We start from the raw sequence: 10,645 nt of genomic DNA on the forward strand, positions 1-10,645 counted from the left end.
GCATGACTTGTGGTGTAGCCAACTAACCTACGTGAAACTTAATGCATTTTTCTCAATTTTATTATTATTTCCAACAGCATATAGTAGTATAATTTGTTAGTATGCGTAACGTTTTTTGTACTGTGTGGTGTGCATGTTGGAGTCCAATTGCATGCTGCATGCTGTCGATTGATCACCCCCTACCAAACACCCTAGAGGTGGCTCGCAGGGTATTATTTAGATGTAGATGTAGCCCACCCAACCGCGTAACAAAATTTAACGCGCCTAATATTAGATTATAACAAGAATATTAGAGGATGACTAACGATCCACTCAATTCAGCTTCGTAGGCCACATATTTGGCATATCTTATCTAGAATTAAACAGCTATAGACCTTTTCAATTTCTCGAAGATCATGAATATTTGAAAAAAGGGGTCCATACTTCGCTTTTTTATAGCATCCATTGCACTTAAGCCGAGGCTGTTAATTTTATTACCCACGAGAGAGGCGGGTATTCGTTTTTCGTTAAATCTCCGAGTGTTACCACTTAAAACCCTTAAGGGACGACCGTGGACGTCGTAACCCGACCCTTTTCAAAAGTCCAATCTTCTCGCGCAATACGTGACGTCGCATTAAGTTCACGTCTTAACCTTCATTCCCCATACGATACGTACCATCAAAGGCTCAAAAAAAAAGGTTAACCTTCGCGGGGGGCTCTTCGGTTCAATCGAATTACCCTGCCCCGGAAAAATTTATTTCGTCCAAACTCTTGCGTCGTGTTGGTGCAAAAGCATAGGTACCCACCTTGAATACCAACACGAGGAAATTTATGGCCACTTTGTCACCAGCATGTGCTCTGTTTTATAAATATTAAATGAGGGTGTTCGACGTAAACATAGAAAACCCCACATTTTACACCTCAAAATTTGGGCATGAGCTTCACCTAGCCCATAAATTTAGAAGGATAGGCCTCTTATTGAAATAAAGGCAGGCGGAAGACACGGTATACCGTTCACCTTGACCTAGACTTGAACTAGAATATCCCTGAATTTTTTTAACTCGAGTCATGAAATTAAACCCATATATTAATTTCGGAGAAAGAGAGCTTTCACGGCTACTGTATTTCCTTCTGACTGCTTCCTTATACCGGCTGCAGAATACAAGATAGGTCCCTGGAACTGGTCATACCACAGCGGGAAAAATGTACGGAGGACTTCAAAGAAAATCCATTAAAAAGAATTTGCATGGCTTGCACACATGAGATCACGCTTGCAATAGTCATAACCTAGATCACTGAGAGAAATGATGATTATACCTAACAACGACGATATCGTTTGTTTTAACTTTTTCTTCATCTTACCTCTATCTATATGTTTTTGTTGCCAGCTAATTTCGTTCGCACTTCTTAAAAAAGTTTAAAAATAGAAAATTTAGTGTATTGACTAGTTTCAAACGATTTTAGATGGGGTACATTCCATGAGTTTTTGTCGTGTCATATTAAATATTGTAAATATTATCATAATTATTGCTTAAAGGCTACAATTCAAGGTTTGTTTTATAATGCGAGGAATTGGTTCTTTAAACAATGTATCATTAATCATAACTATTTAAGGATAGACCCGTAGAAAGACACGGGAACTAGTCTCTTCCACCTTGTCTCGTACGTTTCAATATGCATAAAATCTTCAGCATCAAAGCTTACCAAAATCTTAATCATTTAGATTAATGAAGTTTGAGCTACAATATTGTTTTTTTTATAACGAGGATATTTGTATGACTGAATGAGTGGTCGGAAGTGAGTTTATAGTATGTAAATTAATTTATTGTTTTAATGACCTATTTTTTATGAAATATGCTTAAAGAGGTTCATACGATATTAAGACGTAAGCCGTCGACTTCAGGGGCTGGTGTTTTGACCCACAAGCGGCTATGAGGCCGCTCAAACTCCCCCCCTGGCGTTCACTCCAGGTGTTCCCTTACTTTATAGACCTTCCTCCCCTTCCCACAACTCGAAGACTTGCCCGATGCGTTTGAGGCGACCGAGAGAGGCCACGCAAACAACTCAGTCGGAGCAAGGCGCTCGCTCTTGTTGGCGTGAAAGAATAATGAAAAGACCGCCTCAGAACATCGCCTCGGCCGTGTTCCTACAGTGCAGCTGATGCAGAACTTCGCCGGGACTCTCCGGCGTAAGTTATCTCGACACCAATGCGGTACGCTCCAACAGAGCTGCATTCCCTCCGATAGAAACTCACCATAAGCCCTGAGAGAGAAAACTAGGGGAGCGTTTACGAAAACATGAATGAACTTGTTTCGTGGAAACGAGATTTAAGAAAAAACCATACTACCACAAAAGAAATTATAAGACAAATGCTCGTGTGCTATATCTATTCAGTTTTAAATGTTCAATATTTTAAACAAAAATGAAAAAAAGTTAAAGCTATTACAAATACGAGACCCTTTATAGCGGTTACAATTTAAATTATATATTGCGCAAAAGGGGATCAGCATAAGATACATCATGCTAACTAAACTTACTAGATAATATAAAATTTAATAATAAGCAAGAGTATAGAACTAGGATATACGGAAAGGTTAACAAATAAAAAACTAGTCAAGTTTAGAGAAACAAAAGCTCTTTTAATAGTGCACTGAACAATATAATCCAAATGCACACTAATTAAGTATTCCTCTAGTTAAAAAAATATTTACGAAGCATAATGAAGTGAATACTTGACCGACATATTACTGTGAATGTTATCCTCCACAATGTTGCACTTAGAGCATATTATAGTCAAAAGATGGAGTCGTGGCTAAATGTTTAATTTGAAAATGTCCACTGAGAAAAAAAAGAATTGATAGGTATATAACATAAATTAAGATATGAAGTCCAAAGTTCACGAGATACTCTTACATGAAACTGCAACTTTTGTTTTAAAATGTGGAACAAATAAAACGATAATAGTGTCCATATCTTCGACAGTTAGTGCATCATTAAAAATTTCTTTTAAATTAACGTTTCTCACTAACGTGTATCAAAATATCTGCTTCGTATAAAACTATATATATCTGCTCTCAAAAAGCAACATAGTATTTCGATTCAATTCCATTTATCTAAAAGCTTGCGCTGTATTTTCATTTTTTTCATATTTTTAGCGTTTACTTCTATTCCTAACAACTTAAAATGTCCCACCTGGAGGAAATTAAAATCGCGCAAATTGTGGGATATCAAAATTCAATTCGGCATAAGAAAATGGTACCAAATTAAAATACAAAGCAATGAAATATGGCAAAAAGATTTCCGTACATCAAACGCAAATAAATTGGACTAACAACAAATGCTTACGTGAATACCATACTACAATAACTTTTTTTTCGCTTTAATACTCCACATTATTGCACTATAGCCCGTGTATGAGCAGACGGAAAGATCTGAGGAAATAGGTTTGCTTTGAGCGATACCCAGAGGGAAAAATTGGGTGGCCACCACTCGTCAGCTCGTACACTTTCATTTGCCGAATCTCCCTTTGACAATTAGCGGAAAACTAACGAGCTGGAGAAAAAGGAGTAATTGGCGAAGAGGGAAAACAAACCATGCAGGCGCCCACGATGGAATTAAAAATACTGCCATCGCGACGGGTTTGCAAATGCAGCGACTACCAAAAAGGTAAAAAAAAATGACATACCTGACCGTAACTGGATCGACGCTATCTCAATTTACGACATCATGATGGGGTTTACCCATTCTGGGGTCGGCGTGGTAAAAAAGCAATGAAACAAAATAAAATCAAAAGAGGACGCAAGCAGGAAAAAGGTCATGAGCCCTGGGGTTCCAGGCATAGCCGGACCGACATCGTTGGTATGATCGCGTATGAGTGTCCCTGTGCTGCAGTGGCCTCTATGGATTTCAAAAACAGGCATGCCGACTGAAAAAATATTTTTTCATTTCAAACGCTAGTTAATTTCAACAGAGAGTAAGTGAAAATGGGCAATCAAAAAGTGCTTTTCTGGTTTATTTATGACTGAAAATATAATCCATGCGAAGAGAGCATTTCACCAAAAGAGAGATGTATTCTCATCGAGTATCTTAAACATAGAAATGAGGAAACAATTTATAAGAACCCATACTTGGAGTGTGCTTCTATACGGAATAGAGGCGTGGACAATGACAGCAGCTGAGAATGCAAGTGCTAAGGCCTTCGCCATTTGGTGCTACAGAATAATAATGAGTATCAAACGGATCGATCGAGTAAGTAATGAGAAAGTCATATGAAGAGTAGGAGAGAAGAGAAGCCTTATGAAAACCTTATTGAGAAGACGGAGGAAAACTTACAGGAAGCATTTTGATACATGATGGCTTCATGAGGACAATCCTCGACGGACAAGTGGGTGGCAAGAAGGGAAAAGGAAGGCCACGAACAAAATATATGGAACAGGTAAAGAAGGATGTCTAACGGAAAAAATAAGTAGGTTTGAAAAAGTTAACTGATTGGAGATTTATGTGGAGAGCTGTGTCAAACCAATCTTAGTATTGTTGACCAGTGATGACGAATAGTTTGTAACTCAACGTCTTACGCAGGGTGAAAACAGTGTCAATTTTGGGGGCGGGAATATGACCCGGGTCTAGGAAGTACTACAGGGATCTTCCAGTAGAGAGGGGCGTTTTTTAGGGAATGCTATATTCAATAACGATAAATACAACTCTAACTTCTCCCACGTGTATAGACATGCATTGGCATATTCAATCCCATTATTCCTTTATACAAAGACTATTATCCGAAGAAAAGATCAAATTTAAGGGGGGTCAAGACCCCTGTGACCCTGCCCCCCAAATCCGACTGTTAAAATACTAATCAAAGTAACTTGTTTCGAATTCGCGAAATGACGTAGGACAAGGGCCTTCAAACCGTGGCCCACGGGGTCGCATGCGGCACATCGGCTAATATCTTGTGACCACCTGAGGCAAAAGAAAACATTGTATTACGCCACACAATATAAAATATATGTCGACGCACTCGTGAAAAATTAGCAATGTCAAAATCGCATTGGATGATTGAAATTTTTGACAAATAAACATTGTTGCACTTTGAAATTATGTTTTTATTTTATTGATGAGGTGGTAAAGTGATGTGTAGCACTGTAGCCCTACGGAGTATGCACAGAGAAAAATGTTCAGGCGGTACGCCTAAACGTTCGGCCCTCACGACCAAATACTTTAATCGGTATGGGGCTGACTGAACTTTTCAGTGAATTCAACAGAGAAGTCCAGTCACACCAGTTTAGATGCTCCCACCAAAGTGTTTCCTGCGGGTGACAAAATGATGCAGTTGTTGAATAGGAACAATCTAAATAATATGACTAAATGAAACTTCATCATAATGTCTGAATTGAGTCAGTGCTATTAGTCAAACACGATCAGATCCATAATCTCAACACCTTCTGTGATGGAGTTTGGGTAAAACCAAGGATATTGATAGAGGGTTTAGTCACCTTGATAATAAAAGAATAGGAACTGTCTTTACATAATTTGATTAATGTGACTAAATTGTTTAATTAGCCTGTTTGAAATTTTTTAATTAGATTGGTCAAATGCTTTACTAATTTGTCTTTTTTTAACCCCTTTGCGGTTGGTCTAAAAGTCAACGTACAAGCTGGTATTTTGATTAATTTATCTCCCCATAAATAAGGTAGACAATAACTGGACCTTTTTTCGCATGAAGTTTTTTTATTAAATATTTTTAGTACATACAACAATATTTTGTTCATTCTCAAGTATTCGTGAAAACGGACAGCTTAACATTTTGCATTCAAAGCATGAAACATTTTCAGTTAAATCAACACAAAATGATGACAGATGATAACTCCATGATATTGCAGTAAGTTGAGAATAAAAAAGGAGACTTCATTAGAAGTATTGCCTATAATTTAATTTTACATTTCCAAAATTGGGAAATCCTAACTCATTGGCACCCACCTCAATACAAGAATTGTCTGTCAATTTGATACCGTTTAAAATGACATTTGTGGATGCTCTACAAAAACCTTGGAAAAAATTTGGCGTCTTACTCTTAAGTATCGGAAAACAATGCATTTTATCTGCTTGAATGACATTGCAGTTTGAACTGAAAGTTACCCTTTTAAGAAATCCTTTTTGAGATAGAAAGCGGTAGGCTAAACTTAACCAAGTTTTAATACAAATAGACATTGGAGTGTCGATACGACTAGAAATAACAGTAGCAATTCGTTGTAACATTCTGTGCCTTCTTTCAAAGCGCATACACCACATATGAACTAGTGGTCCGCAGTTAGAACACAGCAGTAATGAAGCATGAAGCGAAACTTGGGTTTAAAGGAATTACCAAATAACCTAATATATTTATAGAGAATGATGTTGAACAATAAGGTAATGAAACTGATCGATTAACTCAACTTGAATTGATGTACAACACAGGATTTCAACAATATCACGTAACATTAAGAAAAGTCTCCTAAATGGGTCGTCTTCAGGCACTAAATTTCCTATCGTAGGGGCACCGCATAAAACGAAATTGATCATTTCACTGGCTGATATTCTAATAGACCCACTACATAGTTCTTCAGCAATAGCGAAAGGTTTATTAGAAACCGTATCTCCATATTAAAAAATAATAATTCTAAAGCTAAGCTGGTCTAAGGTGAAATATTTCTTGGAAATTAAGTCTGGCATAATATTTATAAGGCCATATTTGGCTACAAACTATGACTAACATGACTAACTAAAACTATGACTATGACGACTTCTAAGATATCATGCATCAAGTCGAGGCTTGCCCCTTCTAGTACGTTGAACCCTTCTACCTAATTCCATATACAGTTTTCCATCATTCCAGTAAGAGAACAGTTACGCACTTAAACATCAGCATTGCAGGATTCAACAGTTCTCAATAGTTCCTTTTTTTCTTCAGTGCATGAGCAGGACTCAGATTTAGTAAGTTTAAAAATTTGACAGATATAAGTAGCACTAAAGCTCTCTATAAATCCAAGAATACAATTAAAACCAAGATAGTCACCAATAATCGATCCCAATGCAAAATACACTTGAACATTTCAATGCTCTGTCACAACAAAAATACCTTGATAACTAAGAAAATTTAACCCTTCAATGAACTTACCAAAAATAATATGGTTGCTTGAAGAATCAAATAAAGGATTATCGGGCTTCCAGTAATTAGAATGGAAAAACATAGTCAGAACTCTAAACTAGACATAAATTCAGAGGGGAGACATGGAAAATACAGATAAACTGCTCCTAGTTTGTAAAGTCCACTATGAGAGCCTAAAACAAATTCCAATTTCAAGATCATCAAGAAATAATAATACGACAATTACCAAACATAACTAATTAGGACAAACAGTCTTTCCTTGGCTTCTTGTTCAAAGGAGGCTCGTCTCGCACCGAGTCGATGTTAGCACGGAACACCTTGCAAAATTTTAGAAACTGGCCTGGCGTCAGTAATCTTTGTAGAGTATCTCATCTAGTAGCTGAAAGGCTACTTTGTCGATTTCTGCTCCTTCAAAGAAGTACAATGGTTAAAACTTGATAATTAAATTTAAATCAAATTAAAATCGAATTAAAACCATAAATTAGGTGTTCAATGTAAGTTGCTGCAAAACAAATACAAAAAAGAGGAGAAAAATTGGCCTGCAAGAAGGATTGAAAGTGCCCCCCCCCCGCGTTGTAACAACGGTCTCTAACAACTAGTCTAAATCGGTTGCCATAATAAATATTTACAAAAACGCTGCAATATATTATTATTATAAATAATCAATCTTTGTTTTGAAATGTGAATAAAATGTGACTACAGTCTCCTTTTGTAAGTTTAAGGGGATTACTAAATGCACACAATTACATTACGTAGTTATATATCAATATCAAACGTAGATGCGTAGGAAAACTTAATTTGCAGGCTTTTTTCTATCAATATGGGTTGACTGTAATAATTGACTAAATTATGAAATATCAAAAAGTTCGATGAAATCTATCAAAAGCGTTTGATAAAATAAATCAAGTTCTTAATAATTTACTCCAAACTTAAGATTATTTAACAAAAATACTCCCTATCACACCAGTTTGTTCGTTTCAATCAAATCTTATTTTCCGTGTACGCTGTGCAATTTTACGTAAGTATAACCACAGCTCAAGAAACATCATGATTTAAAGATAAAATGCTACACTAACCTTTGAAAAGTGCGATGAGGTGAGAAAACCCCCATTTCTTTAAAATGTTTTCAACTTCTGAGTCCATTACTTGAGGAAGTCCGCCGGCTGCGAGAAACGAAGTTGAATTGAACGAGACTGAGGTTGAAAGTGCGCACCACACGCGCCCTGCTCTTACGCACTAACTGGCGGAGCTTCGGTAACTATGTACGTAGAGCTTCAAGCATACCGACAGAAGATGAGTAGTGATGACTTCTGAACAGGGTTGACTAGACGTGTTCCATGTTATTTGTTGGAGATACTCTGGGCGATGTGACTAGACTAAGCTAGAGGAGCAGCGCAAAGCGTTCAGACAATCTACCAAAATACCTCGGATTACGTGGCAGAGTGTCCAATAATTGCCATAGAGGGGGCGGACTGGATAGCGTTTAGTTGTAACACCCAAAGTTGTTTTCTCCGTGTGTGAAATCAATTTTTGGCCCTTGCATTAAAAAAGGTTGAAGGCCCTTAACGTAGGACAACATATCTTAATCTCTCGCGACATCTAGCGGATATTTCTGAGCTAATGACTTCGGTATAATATATACTATTGTAAATTCCATGCCCATTTTAAAAATCGGCGATGACGGCCAGATATCTCCTCTGCTGGTGCTAGTTCGTAAAGTGTCATATTAAATTGTTGTCCATGCAATCAAGTAAACTTGAAATCTAGGTAACTTGATTATTGCCGATTTAAAACGCAAAAATTTAATAATAGGCTTTGACGACGTTAATATAAAATAAAAATTGAACTTACATTAATAAACATGGATATAAGGCCTTCTTTACGCGTCTAAGTTTACTGTGATCTATTTAGACTTCCATCGATTATGATCGATTAAGGACGTAATCGATCTCAATTCGATGTATTTATGCGAAGTTGACATAGATCAAATTCAAGTAGAGAAAAATCTATCAATTTTGAAATATCGCAAGCAGCAAATGTTGATTTAACTACGCCTGCATAGACTACTGGGAAAGATAGCTTTTCTTTCAATTTATTCGTTACGAGAGATCAATGTTGAGCTGAAATTAAAAAAAATTTCCTCGCAAAACAGCAGACGTGGGAATATTTCCCTTTCACAACCAATACTTTTTTTGGTATTAAAAGTAATGATGCTTTGCGCTTTTTCACATAGGCCTTCATTTATATATTAGTCAGAGTGTTTGACTCCTTTAAATACAGATTCATATACAAAAGTGACAATAATTATTACTTCATACTCTAAAATGGATTTCCACAATGTATCAGCTTCCATCATTTATTTCATAACTTCTGTTGTCTACCTAACTTTGCATAGTATTGGCAATCCTAGGGCACTTCTGTGCTTATAATGGTAGATAGGCATACTTTTCAAGCACTCAGAAGCGGCAACCAAGCTTAATGCACGGATCAAAAAAAGATTATTGATCGTCATCGAATTTTGGAAGCAAACGACAAGACTTAATTTGATTAAACCTTGTTAGAGAAAACCTCCAGATACACGCAGAAATAAAAAGAAAAGCTTTCCAAGAGAAAATTAAAGCTTCAAAACGGCACTCATGAATCAAGAATACCAACTCAAGAACTGCACATTGCGCTGCCGTTTATGGGATGCACCTGAGCCCTACATAATGGAAGATCTCTGTATATCTCCGAAGGCATCTGTTACCGCTCTGTGAGGCAAAGGAAACTGGAGCTTTATTGCCACTTTATACTGCAAGGAAGAAGGAAAAACATCGCTACAGAGAAGCACACGGAAGAGGGATTTTAAAGTTGCTGTTTCATTCCACTTAAGAAAAGGTCAAGGTAAATTCATTTTGACGTTACTATAAGGCAATAGCGGATAAAATTCAGGGCTTTCAAAAGAAGCCCCAAAGAAATACTGCAACAGTCAAACATCTCAATTGCCTCAAAGAACTTAGTACCATGGCCAGGTATTACAGGCCAGTTGATTCAATAAAATGAAGACCTATTCACATCCATCCCTATGCTCCTACATATTTCAATAGCCTTCAATAACGCTAATGTAGCATTCCTGTTACACAGATGGGTACCTGGAGTATAGAGAGAAACGCATTAAATTACGATTGAAAAGAAATGGAACACTCTGAACGCCGAGTAATACGGAGCTCTTCTTTAGAACCAATTTCTTGAAAAGCGCAAAATGAAAATGATTCCCAAATACTGTTCTTGTGAGGATAGCTAGAGCGAAAATATCCCATAATAAGGTGAGAGAAAAACTTTGTCCTTTAACGGGGAGGTGAGTGAAAATTTATGATGAAAAGATACGAATCTAAACGAATTGAACATACAATAATATAACACATAAAATATGACAACGCAATATAACCTGTTATCTATGTTTATATCCGGAGAAAAAATTTTACTCGCGATACAGTTTACTGTGGTTCTCCTGGTTTAATAGAGCATTGTTTCAGGTCATCTGGA

The 10,645-nt window shown here is 36.9% G+C and overlaps 1 long non-coding RNA gene across 1 annotated transcript; it reads right to left on the bottom strand.

The window, feature by feature from the left end:
- Window positions 1–6,930: 6,930 nt before the first annotated feature.
- LOC124169032 lies at window positions 6,931–8,627 on the bottom strand. Its single transcript, XR_006867021.1, has 2 exons — window positions 8,197–8,627; window positions 6,931–7,528 (listed from the first exon to the last, which is right to left on the bottom strand). It is a non-coding gene; the product is annotated as an uncharacterized LOC124169032 (long non-coding RNA).
- Window positions 8,628–10,645: the final 2,018 nt, after the last annotated feature.

The sequence above is a fragment of the Ischnura elegans genome, chromosome 12 (genome assembly GCF_921293095.1).
Source record: "Ischnura elegans chromosome 12, ioIscEleg1.1, whole genome shotgun sequence".
NCBI lineage: Eukaryota > Metazoa > Arthropoda > Insecta > Odonata > Coenagrionidae > Ischnura > Ischnura elegans.